General features: G+C 47.7%; 1 pseudogene; it reads right to left on the bottom strand.

Moving 5' to 3' along the window:
- Positions 1-6,736: 6,736 nt before the first annotated feature.
- Positions 6,737-7,048, bottom strand: LOC139272849 (histone H4-like; annotated as a pseudogene).
- Positions 7,049-12,070: the final 5,022 nt, after the last annotated feature.

Below are 12,070 nucleotides of genomic sequence, written 5' to 3'. Positions count from 1 at the left end.
TCCTCCACCAGGATCAACTGGGAGAAATGTTCCGGACTCCTGGTGGATCAGTGGCGGGTGGACTCCCTGCCGGAGGAGTTCAGGCCTTTTGCTTGGAGCACGACCCATCTCCTCTATCTGGGAGTCTACCTTAGCCCCGACGAGGAACCCTGGCCAGTGAACTGTGAAGAGCTGGAGGACAAGGTCGCCACTCGCCGAGGGCGCTGGACAGGACTGCTCCGAGTGCTGTCCTACAGGGGTCGAGTGCTAGTCATAAACCAGCTGGTGGCCGCTATGCTGTGGTACCGGCTGGTCACTTTGACCCCTCCCCCTGCGTTTGTCGCCAAGATACAGAAGAAGCTGGTGGACTTCTTCTAGAACAACAGGAAGCACTGGGCCTCTGCAGCGGTCTTGAGTCTCCCACTGAGGGAGGGCGGTCAGTCGTTGGTATGCATCAGCACCCAGCTCGCGACTTTCCGTCTTCAGACCCTGCAGAGATACCTTTACGTTGAGCCCCTTCCTTGGTGGCGTGCGCTGGCGACGTATTTCTTCCGCCAGCAGCACAGCCTCAACTACGACAAGCAGCTCCTGTTTGTGAGCTTGGGGAGCATCAGGACCGCCATCCAGGGGCTGCCTGTCTTTTACCAGGAACACATCAGAGTCTGGAACAAAGTCTCCACCAAGCGCAGCTCTCCACCGGCTGGAGTGGCGGCTGTCCTGCAGGAACCGCTGCTCGGGAATCCGTACCTCCACGACCGAGGTTTCAGGTGGCAGTCGGACGAGAGGGCTGTGGCTGGTGAGGTGACCAGGGTCAGGGACCTGCTCGATGGCGGAGGAGCGGGCTGGATGGCGCCAGACATACTGGCCGCGTGGCCGATGCCATCGAGTCACTAAAAACAGCTCTGGGCCCTGACTCCGTTAGGTGTGTCGAGGAGGCTCAAGCACATGGGGAGATCCCGTTCGAACTGACCCCCGTCCGGACGGAATTCCTCATCGCGCCAAACCCCGGAACCTCCCTCGGGAGCCGGCACCTCACAACTTGAGCCGCCTCGGAGAAATCCCCTCCGTGCCTTTCAGTTCCGCGCGGAGGGGTTTCCTGTACGGGCTGCTCCTGCACACTCTCAACCTTGCCATCCTCGTCTGCCATCCAGACACGCCATGGCGTACCATCTTGCCGTCCGGAGGAGGCGGGGGTCCCCGATGCAGTGCACTCTACGCGGGAGTCCTCCCACTATTTGTCGGGGACTTGGCCTGGAGGGTGGTGCATGGAGCAGTCCCATGCAATAAAATTTTTAAGCGGGTTCACGGGCTCCCAGGCCGCCTGCAATTTCTGCAGTCTGGAAGAGTCCGTGTTCCATGTTTTTAGTGAATGTATGAGGTTGCAGCCCCTGTTCCATTATTTCAAGGGGCTGCTCCTCAATTTCTGGCTGCACTTCAGTCCCACACTCCTGATCTTTGGGCACCCTGTGCGGAGGGGAGCGGGTAGGTCTGAAGGCCTCCTTGTAGGACTGCTCCTGGGCATGGCCAAGGGTGACATCAGCTGGTCCAGGCAGCGGGCGGTAGAGAGGGTCATTCAGCCTGACTGCCTGCCTCTCTTCCATGCTTACATCCAGGCCAGGGTGTCCCAAGAGATGGAGCACACGGTGTCCACCGGTACGCTCGCGGCCTTCCGCGAGAGGTGGGCGCCGGAGGGACTGGAGTGCATTGTCACCCCAGGCAACCAAATTTTAATATGATTTTTTATGTTTTAAAGTTTAATTTGTTTTAATTGCTGGGTTTTAGTGTCCCCCTCCCCTTTTATAGGGGACACTTGTAAATTATGGTTTTACTGCCCAAAAAACCCCCCACAAAAATCATCAAAAAAAAAGGGCACGTGAAAAGTGTTTGGAGTGTCCCCCAGATCGGGGGGGGGGGGAGCACTTGGATTAATTTATTATGTTTTCCTCAAAAGAGTTGTGCCGTAAACGGCCTATTTCCGTGAGCACAGGGGACATAAATTTAAAGTAATTGGCAGAAGGTTTAGAGGGGAAATTTCTTCACGCAGAGGGTGGGGGTCTGGAACTCACTGCCTGAGTGGGTGGTCGAGGCAAAAACCCTTACCATGTGCACTTGAAGTGCCGTAACCTGTGGGATTAGGCTGGATAACCTTTTGTTGGCCGGCACGGACACGATGGGCCAAAGTGGCCTCCTTCCGTGCTGGAAGCTTCGATGATAAATGTCTATAATTCTGAAACTAAAAGGATATACCATCCATCGTGCATATGCGGACTTAAAACATACAGAACAAAATATAAATCAACGATAGCTCCCTCCGGCACCCCCCCCCCTCCCCCACTCCCAGTGAGGCGGTGGGTGGCACTTCGAAGAGCCTTTGCTTTGTGCTTGGGGGAGAGGGTCGCGTTGAATCCATAGAAAGTGCGGTCCTGTCGTTTGAGAGCGAACACCAATTCCATGGCAGTGACCGTCTTGCGCTTGGCTGCTCAGTGTAGGTCTAAATTGACCGGCTAAGGAGAAATACACAGCCCGGGAGCTCCCGGGAACAGAACCAGCATTGAAACTCTCAAACCAGACTAGAATTAAACTAGGCCCGTTTAATAACCGCCGACTCTCTTCATACAACTTTCATTGATAGACTAAAGAATATTTAAGGAACCGGTTGCGGTATTTATACAAGTTTTGAGTCTCTGACAACTGTAGTTTAATTATTCGCTGCTAACTAGAACAGTTTGTGTGAGCAGAGAACCGTAATGCAGATACCAGGAACTGAAAACTCCCGCATACAGGTCTGAAACAGACCAATTTGTCGGTAACTGAACTGAAGGTCTCCAATAATACAGTCAGCAGCCCTTTCAGATACTGTAAGTGGCTCTGAAAAGAGCCTTTGGGTTATTAGATTAAATCTTGTCCGCTTTACTTGGTCTTGGACGAAGTGGTGGTTTTCTTGGGCAGTAGCACAGCCTGGATATTAGGCAGCACCCCGCCCTGAGCGATGGTCACCTTTCCCAGCAGCTTGTTGAGCTCCTCGTCGTTGCGGATGGCCAGCTGCAGGTGTCTGGGGATGATGCGGGTCTTCTTGTTGTCACGGGCCGCGTTGCCGGCCAGCTCCAGGATTTCAGCGGTCAGATACTCGAGCACAGCAGCCATGTAGACCGGGGCTCCGGCACCCACACGCTGGGCGTAGTTCCCCTTTCGCAGGAGCCTGTGAACACGGCCCACAGGAAACTGCAATCCGGCCCGGGAGGAGCGAGACTTGGCCTTGGCCCGAGCTTTACCGCCGGTTTTTCCTCTTCCAGACATTTCCACAATCCGCAGGTTCAGACAAGGAATGAGAAGCTCCTCCCATATCTGCCCTTCTTATACCTTCTGGAGGGATGCAGGGAGCGAATTTGTGATTGGTCAATCAGTCGTGGATTTCATTGGCCGTTTCCGATGACCAATCACAGCCTGTTTAGTCCACCAATGAAAGCAGGGCTGAAATTATTGGTTCCCAACAGTCAGAACCTAACGATTTTTAAAATTCAAAAATCCCGCCAATAATTGTTAAAATTGCGGATTATGTTAGTAACTTCACCATTAGCCATATATTTCTAAACCATTTGTTTCCTTTTATCTTATTCCATGTTTCCCTTGCAAATCCCAGCCTGTTACAATCAGGATTAAATTCGGCTTCAGTTTCAAACTGTCTGTAACGGCGGGACTCAGTCCCCACTGATTCTGTAACGGGACACATTCCAGCTCCATCTTTGTAAAAGTGAACTTGTTTTCACAGGAACTGCTCTGGGAGTGAGACCAGAACTGGGAGTCCTTCTGTAAAAAGAGAAGATGGACAGAGTTCAAACTGCCCCTGTTCTAGTCTCTAAGAACTCCCATTCTGGGTTGTTACACTGCGGGGAGTCTCGGGTTAATAAACGGACTGAGCGCAACGGAATAAAACAAAACGTGAAAAGGGCTTGAGTGAGACTGTGTGACTGAAATCGGAGTTTCCCCGCCCCCCAAAATAAATTCGTCGGCAGGCGTTGTGAATGAACGGGTCTGAGAGCAAAGGGAAAGCGACCAGGGCCCGTGTTTGTAGTTTACTCACTGCAGGAAATTCCAGCGACGCCAAAGTCGAACCCGTCAGTGAAGCTGCTTATGAGAATTCAAAGCTAAATCTACAGCTGGAACTACAAAGGTTCTCACACACAGGAAATAATTACAGTAAATTCAATCTGAAGGGTGATGTGTTTGTGCAGCTCTTTCAATGATGTTGTGGGTGGCTCTTAAAAGAGCCGTTGTGTTTGGGGTTTGTTGTCAGGACAGCGTGGAGTTTTACTTGGAGCTGGTGTATTTGGTCACCGCCTTTGTCCCTTCCGACACGGCGTGTTTGGCCAGCTCCCCGGGCAGCAGCAGGCGCACGGCGGTCTGGATCTCCCGGGAGCTGATGGTACGGCGCTTGTTGTAATGGGCCAGGCGGGAAGCCTCACCCGCGATGCGCTCAAAAATATCGTTCACGAAGGAGTTCATGATGCCCATGGCCTTGGAGGAGATGCCGGTGTCGGGGTGAACCTGCTTCATCACTTTGTAGATGTAGATGGAGTAACTCTCCTTCCTCGACTTTCTGCGCTTCTTGCCGCCCTTCGGTGGTGTTTTCTTGATGACTTTCTTGGCACCCTTTTTCGAAGCTGGTTTCTTTTCCTCCGGCATTGTCTTGTCCAGTCAGGCACAGATATGAAGGAAATTCTACTCCAAGCTAGCATTATATAGGCAACCCCACACTCCGCCCACAGCCCTATGCTAATGAGGGATGGGCGAAGGCAATGACTGTGATTGGTTCATTGGCGCGTTGTCAATTCCCATTGTTCTGCATCTCTCTGATTGGTCTCTTTAAACATCCAATCAGATTTATTGCTCGCCACAATCTCAAATTCTTGAATTAGGTCATCAATTACATCCCCTCCCGATTTATACATCGTTCTTTATGTTTCTGTTCTGCTCTCAGGCAAAAAATGGTTAATGACGGCCGGACTTATGAGGAAGGTTCATTCACGTTTTTTCCTATATATATATATCTGAACAGCAAACTCGCTGCTGTGTTTGTCGTTCTAGATTTCTACATGTTCGAGACATTGACCGCTTTGTAACCAAGATTGTCTGAGGGTCACTTCTGATCAGGACTTGGGAGTCCTTCTGTGAGGGCAAGGGACCCTCACTGTCCTTCCGCCCTGATGCTGCCTTCCTCCCATCGTTTAATTCAACACCTTTCTTATCTGTCACTGCTGTAACATGGATGTAACAGCATGGATTTATGAAGGGGAAGTCATGTTTGACAAATTTGCTGGAATTCTTTGAGGATGTAACGAACAGGGTGGATAAAGGAGAAGCAGTGGATGTGGTAAATTTGGTCTTCCAGAAGGCATTTGACAGGTGCCACATAAAAGTTCTGCACAAGATAAAAGTTCACGGGGTTGGGGGTAAAATATTAGCATGAATAGAGGATTGGCTAATGAACAGAAACCAGAGAGTCAGGATAAATGGATCATTCTCGGGTTGGCAATCAGTAACCAATGGGATGCCACAGGGATCAGTGCTGGGACCCCAACTATTTATGATCTATATTAACAACTTGGATGAAGGGACCGAGTGTAATGCAGCCAAGTTTGCTGACGATACAAAGATGGGAGGAAAAGCAATGTGTGAGGAGGACACAAAAATTCTGCAAAAGGACATAGACAGGCTAAGTGAGTGAGCAAGAATTTGGCAGATGGAGTAGAATATTGGAAAGTGTGAGGTCATGCACTTTGGCAGAAAAAAATCAAAGAGCAAGTTATTATTTCAATGGCGAAAGATTGCAAAGTGCTGCAACACAGGGGACCTGGGGGTAATTGTGCATGAAACACAAAAGGTTAGTTTGCAGGTACAACAAATTACCAGGGAGGCCAATGGAATCTTGGCCTTTATTGCAAAGGGGATGGAGTATGCGACTGTTGTACAGGGTATTGGTGAGGCCACACCTGGAAGTTTTGGTTTCCATATTTAAGAAAGGATATACTTGCTTTGAAGGCAGTTCAGAGAAGGTTCACAAGGTTGATTCCGGAATGAGGGGGTTGACTTATGAGGAAAGGTTGAGTAGGTTGGGCCTCTACTTACTGGAATTCAGAAGAATGAGATGTGATCTTATCGAAACATATAAGATTATGAGGAGGCTTGACAAGGTGAATGCAGAGAGGATGTTTCCACTGCTAGGGGAGATTAGAACTAGAGGGCTTAATCTTAGAATAAGAGGCCGCCCATTTAATACTGAGTTGAGGAGAAATTTCTTCTCTGAGGGTTGTGGATCTGTGGAATTTGCTGCCTCAGAGAGCTGTGGAAGCTGGAACATTGAATAAATTTAAGACAGAAACAGATAGTTTCTTAAACGATAAGGGAATAAGAGGTTATGGGACAGGGAAGTAGACCTGAGTCCATGATCGTATTAAATGGCGGAGCAGGCTCGAGGGGCCGTATAGCCTACATTTGCTCCTATTTCTTATGTTCTTATGTTCTAATTACATTAGTTGTTTCAGTATTACCTTCACCTGGAATGTGTTGTAAATGTCCATGATTCGAAGACTAAAAGGCCATTCCGTCCATCGTGTAGATGCTAATTTAAAACACCTAACACCACAATATAGATCTTGGCAAAAAACATATCTATACAGAACAAAATGCTCTCTCTGTGAGGCGGTGGGTGGCTCTGAGAAGAGCCTTTGTGTTGTGCTTGGGGGAAAGGTCGCGTTGTTCAGCCGCTGAATCCATAGAGAGTGCGGCCCTGCCGCTTCAGAGCGTACACCACATCCATGGCTGTGACCGTCTTGCGCTTGGCGTGCTCAGTGTAGGTGACCGCATCCCTGATCACATTCTCCAGGAAAACCTTCAGCACCCCGCGGGTCTCCTCGTAGATCTGGCCCGAGATCCGCTTGACACCGCCACGGCGAGCCAGGCGGCGGATGGCTGGTTTGGTGATGCCCTGGATTTAATCACGGAGCACTTTACGATGCCGTTTGGCTCCGCCTTTACCCAGTACTTTGCCTCCTTTGCCTCTTCCAGTCATGATCATTCTTTACTAAAATCGCCGCTGAATGTTAGTCTCTCGCCTTACCCATTGTCTGTTGAGCCCACCAATGAAACGAGGGCAGGAATTCCTGTCAACAATCACACCCCGAATTATTTTTAATTTCAAAAACCCCGCCAATAATTTTTTAAAGTGCGGATTATGTTAATAAATTCACCATTAGCCAAAGATTTACAAGCAGGTTTGACTTCCGTTTATTTTATTCCATATTTCCCTTACAAATTCCAGGCTGTTACAATCACGATTAAATGCGCGTTCACTTTCAAACTGTCTGTAACGGACGGCAATCAATCCCCACTGACTCTGTAACGGGACACATTCCAGCCCAAACTGTGTAAAAGTTGGGAATCACAAATCATGGATCGATCCTCCGCACAGGCGGGAGTGAGACCAGAACTGGGAGTCCTTCTGTGAAAAGAGGAGAGGGACAGAGTGCTCAAATTGCCCCCGTTCTGGTCTCTGTAAGAACTCCCATTCTGGGTTGTTACACTGCGGGAAGTCTCGGGTTAATAAACCGATTGACCCGTAACAGGAATTGAAGAATAAACTTGAAAAGGGCTTGCGAGAGAATCAGGTGACTGAAATCTGAGTCTCATCCCCTGAACAAGCTCTTAATTCCTCGGCAGGCGCTGTAAATGGGAAAGAGCGACGAGGAACCGTGTTTGTAGCTTGAATGGCGGGAAATTCAACAGCGGTCCTAACTTCGAACTAGACAGTGAAGCTGCTTATGAGAATTCAAAACTAAATCCACAGCTGGAACTGCAAAGGTTCTCAAACACACTTGTTAAGGAAATAATTACAGTAAATTGAGTCTAAAGGATCTTTCAGAGAGGTTGTGGGTGGCTCTTAAAAGAGCCGCTGTGTTTCTGGTTCTGTCAGGACAGCGTGGAGTTTTACTTGGAGCTGGTGTACATGGTCACCGCCTTTGTCTCTTCCGATACGGCGTGCTTGGCCAACTCCCCGGGTAGCAGCAGACGCACGGCGGTCTGGATCTCACCGGAGCTAATGGTGTCAGATTCTGGTATGTGAGTGTGTATTTTATTCTGTACCTGTCAGTCCCTATTATTTGAGTGTAGTGTTTAGTCTGTACCCGTTGGTCTCTGGTATGTGAGTGTGGGGTTAATCTGCACCGCCAGCTGCTATGTGAGTGTGGATTTTATTCTGTACCTCTCGGTTCTGGTATATGAGTGTGAGTTTAATATCTACCTGTCAGTTTTTGGTATGTAAGTGTGATCTTTAATCTGTACCTATCAATTTCTGGTATATAAATGTGGGCTTTATTCTGTACCTGTCAGTTTTCGTTATATGACTGTGGGGTTAATCTGTACCTGCCAGTTTCTGGTATGTGAGTGTAAGTTTTATTCTGTACCTGCCAGTTTCTGGTTTGTGAGTGTAAGTTTTATCCTGTACCTGTCAGTTTCTGGAATATGAGTTTAGGTTTTAATATGTACCTGTACAGGCCCTGAGCCCAATTTGAAATAAGGATTAAGTAAAGATGAGCATTTGACCAGGGGAGCCTGACGCGTCGTACTAACTACTTTGGTTCAAACACATACACTCTCTGTACCGTGGAAGGCTGCAGCAAAGGTCGACCGTGTATCAAACCACACATAATTCCAGCTGATTATTAAAGGACTAAAATACCGCTCTTTCAAGACTTTTTTCTTTTTAAAGGTGAGTGCTGGGCAGGATCGGATAATTTAAGTGCAAGGTCGGAGGAGAACTCGAATTGTGTTGCGTGGAGTTCATGTCTTGGTGTGGAACTCTGCAGGAAGATTATGTTGCAGAGTGGAGCAGTTTTACTTCCAGCTCTGCCCTGCTTTAATGCTGCCTCTGATGCACTAATTGCGACCAGACTGGTGCTGCCAGATGCTTTCAATGCAACTATTTTTACTCCTGTCTCTCTACACCCCACCCCCCTCCCCCCACGTCCTGCAAGGGCTGGTTTGCAAATTGTTGCGTTTTAAGCTTTCTGTTGTCTTCTACAATACAGAGGATCAGTTTAAACGAGTCTTGTGTGTGTGGGGTTAAATGTCTGAGACTGTTAATTCTGTTTCTAACTGAGCTCAGTTTAAAAGCAGCACTTGAAAGCAAGCCACAGGAGTTGGGTGCATTTCGGCTGTTTTTGAAGTTTTATGTGGGAGGCGATAGTGCTGGCTACAAAACAAATACATATATTTTTAGACTTTTCAATGTGTAATAAGGTGAATTGAAAGATTCCTTTAGCAGTTTCACCAGATGAAGTCTGGACAGTGGCCAAAGTGGAATAAAACCAATCTTGTTCACTTAAGGGTTTTATGTAGCAGGTTTTGTTTTTACGGTGTCATGTCGAGCTGTGTGTAATAAGACTCCTTTTTATAAAGTTTTAAAAAAACTCCACGGCGCTTCGCAATCCACCCACTGCCCACATCCCGTGGAGTCGTTTTTAATGGGACACAGGAAACTAGAATGAAAGGTAAAACGCAGAATCTTTAGTTAATCATTGTCGCTCCTGGGAACAGACTGATTTCTGGCCGCGCGTTCTGCTCTGAAACCAGTTAATGTACAGCTGGGAAAGCGCAGCCGGTAAACAGAATGGGTGACCTGGGCCGCCAGTGTCAGTGGAATTAATTCTGGTCTGGGCTCCTCCGAACTTCTTGTCTTCAAACATTTGCTCCTCTGAATTTTCCTGAGCTGCAAAAATCCGCCCCCTCCCCCCCCCCCCCCCCCCCACGTCCTCTACACCCTTTCCTCCTCCTCCGGTGTGTCAAAATTCAGCTCCCCACTCGCTCTTTCCCATGACCTTAAAACTGTGTCTCTCCTCACCTCCCTCCAATCCTCCCTTCCTCGGTCGGTCTCTGGGCTTTTAAACTTTGGAATGACCACTTCTGATTCATCGCTTCTCCTCTCCCTCATTTCTGTCCTTTCGGATGGGACGGATAGAGTGGTCATTATCACATTGCTGTTTGTGGGAGCTTGCTGTGCGCAAATTCGCTGCCGCCTTTCCTACCTTACAAAAGTCACTGCACTTCAAAAGTACTTCATTGGCTGTGAATCGCTTTGGGATGTCCTGAGGTCATGAAAGGCGCTATAGAAATGCAAGTCTCTCTTCTTTTGAGGTGACTGGCACTGTGAGCTTTACCTCTTGATCTTTGGATTTTTCAATTCATTTTGATCGAATTTTTATTCGTGGCAAGACGAAGAAGTTAATCATTAATCGGGGCAGCGCTGCATCCTGCTGCTTGTGTGTTGGAAATGAAGAATCTCTAGCACAGAAACAGCCCACTCACCCGCCTGATCAATGCTGGTGTTTATAATCCACACTTGCCCTCTCTCACTCTAATTGCCTCTTCCCACCCTGCCCTAGTTTCCCTCTCCCGCATGAATGCATCAAACCTCCCCTTCAATGCATCAATGCTCTCTGCTTCATCACTCCCCGTGCAGCAAGTCCCACATTCTCACCACTCTCTGTAAAGAACTTCCTCCCAAATCTGTTACTGGCTATCTTATATTTATGCTCCCTTGTTCTGGACTTGTCCACAAGTGAAAAACGTTTCTCCACACCCACCACACCCACTCCTTCATAATGTTAAAGACCTCTGTCAGATCTCCTCTTAGGCTCAGAAAAGGCGAGGGCCCAGGGGCAGCACGGGCCAGCCCACACTGCGATATGTGTGCGCACTAGGTCCGTGCAGCAGAGCTGGTCTCCAGTCGTCTTGGTTAATCCTTGCCACTGGACCAAGACCTAGCTCTGCCAAGCCCGTGTGGTGGCTGGTGTGCAACGGCCACCACACGTTAAAAAAATCCACGCACAGGCACCTTCCACCCTTCAACATGTAGTTCGGGACCTGGAATATTAGGTCCTTCATTGAAACACCTGTGAATTCATCCCTTTTTGGCTGGAAGTAAGTCATCCTCGTTTCGAGGGACTGCCTATGATGGATGCGAGTGTGGGCTGTAATCTGTACATATCAGATTCTAATATGCGAGTGGGTATTATATTCTGTACCTGTCAATCTCTGGTATGTGATTGTGGGTTTAATCTGTACCTGTCAGTTTCTGGTATTGAGTGTGGTGTTTATTCTGTACCCGTTAGTCTCTGGTATGAGAGTGTCGGGTAATCTGCACCTGTCAGCTGCTATGTGAGTGTGGATTTTAATCTGTACCTCTCGGTTCTGGTATATGAGTGTAGGTTTAATATCTACCTGTCAGTTCTTGGTATGTGAATGTGAGGTTTAATCTATATGTGTCAGTTTCTGGTATGTGGGTGTGGTCTTTAATCTGTACTTATCAATTTCTGGTATATGACTGTGGGCTTTATTCTGTACCTGTCAGTTTCTGTTATATGACTGTATATTTTATTATGTAACTGTCAATCTCTGTTATATGACGGTGGGGTTCATCTTTACCTGTCAGTTTCTGGTATGTGACTGTAGGTTTTATCCTGTACCTGTCAGTGTGTGGTATGAGTGTGGGGTGTAATCTGTACATATCAGATTCTAATATGCGAGTCGGTATTATATTCTGTGCCTATCAATCTCTGGTATGAGAGTTTGAGTTTTAATCTGTACCTGTCAGTTTCTGGTATGTGAGTGTGTGCTTTAAATCGAACCTGTCAGTTTCTGGAATATGTAATGTGTATTTTATTCGGTACCTGTCAGTTTCTGGTATATGAGTGTGGAGTTTAATCTGCACCTATCAATTTTTAGTTTATGATTGTGGGCTTTAATCTGTACCTGTCAGTTTCTGGTATGAGAGCATGGGTATATCCTGTACCTGTTAGTTTCTGGTATGTGAAAGTGGGTTTTAATCTGTACCTATTAGTTTCTGGTATATGAATGTGGGTGATATTTTGTACCTGTCAGTTTCTGGTATGTGAGAGTGGTTTTTAAGATGTACCTTTCAGTCTCTGATATGAGAGTAGGGATTAATCTGTACCTGTCAGTTTCTGGTATATGTGTGGCGTTTAATCTGTAACCATCAGTTTCTGGTAAAAAGTGTGTGGTTTAATCTGTACCTGTC

This window comes from Pristiophorus japonicus, chromosome 9 (assembly GCF_044704955.1).
Source record: "Pristiophorus japonicus isolate sPriJap1 chromosome 9, sPriJap1.hap1, whole genome shotgun sequence".
NCBI classification, from domain to species: domain Eukaryota; kingdom Metazoa; phylum Chordata; class Chondrichthyes; family Pristiophoridae; genus Pristiophorus; species Pristiophorus japonicus.
Note: the sequence above shows the minus strand (reverse complement) of the source record. Positions and strands in the feature narration are given on the sequence as shown.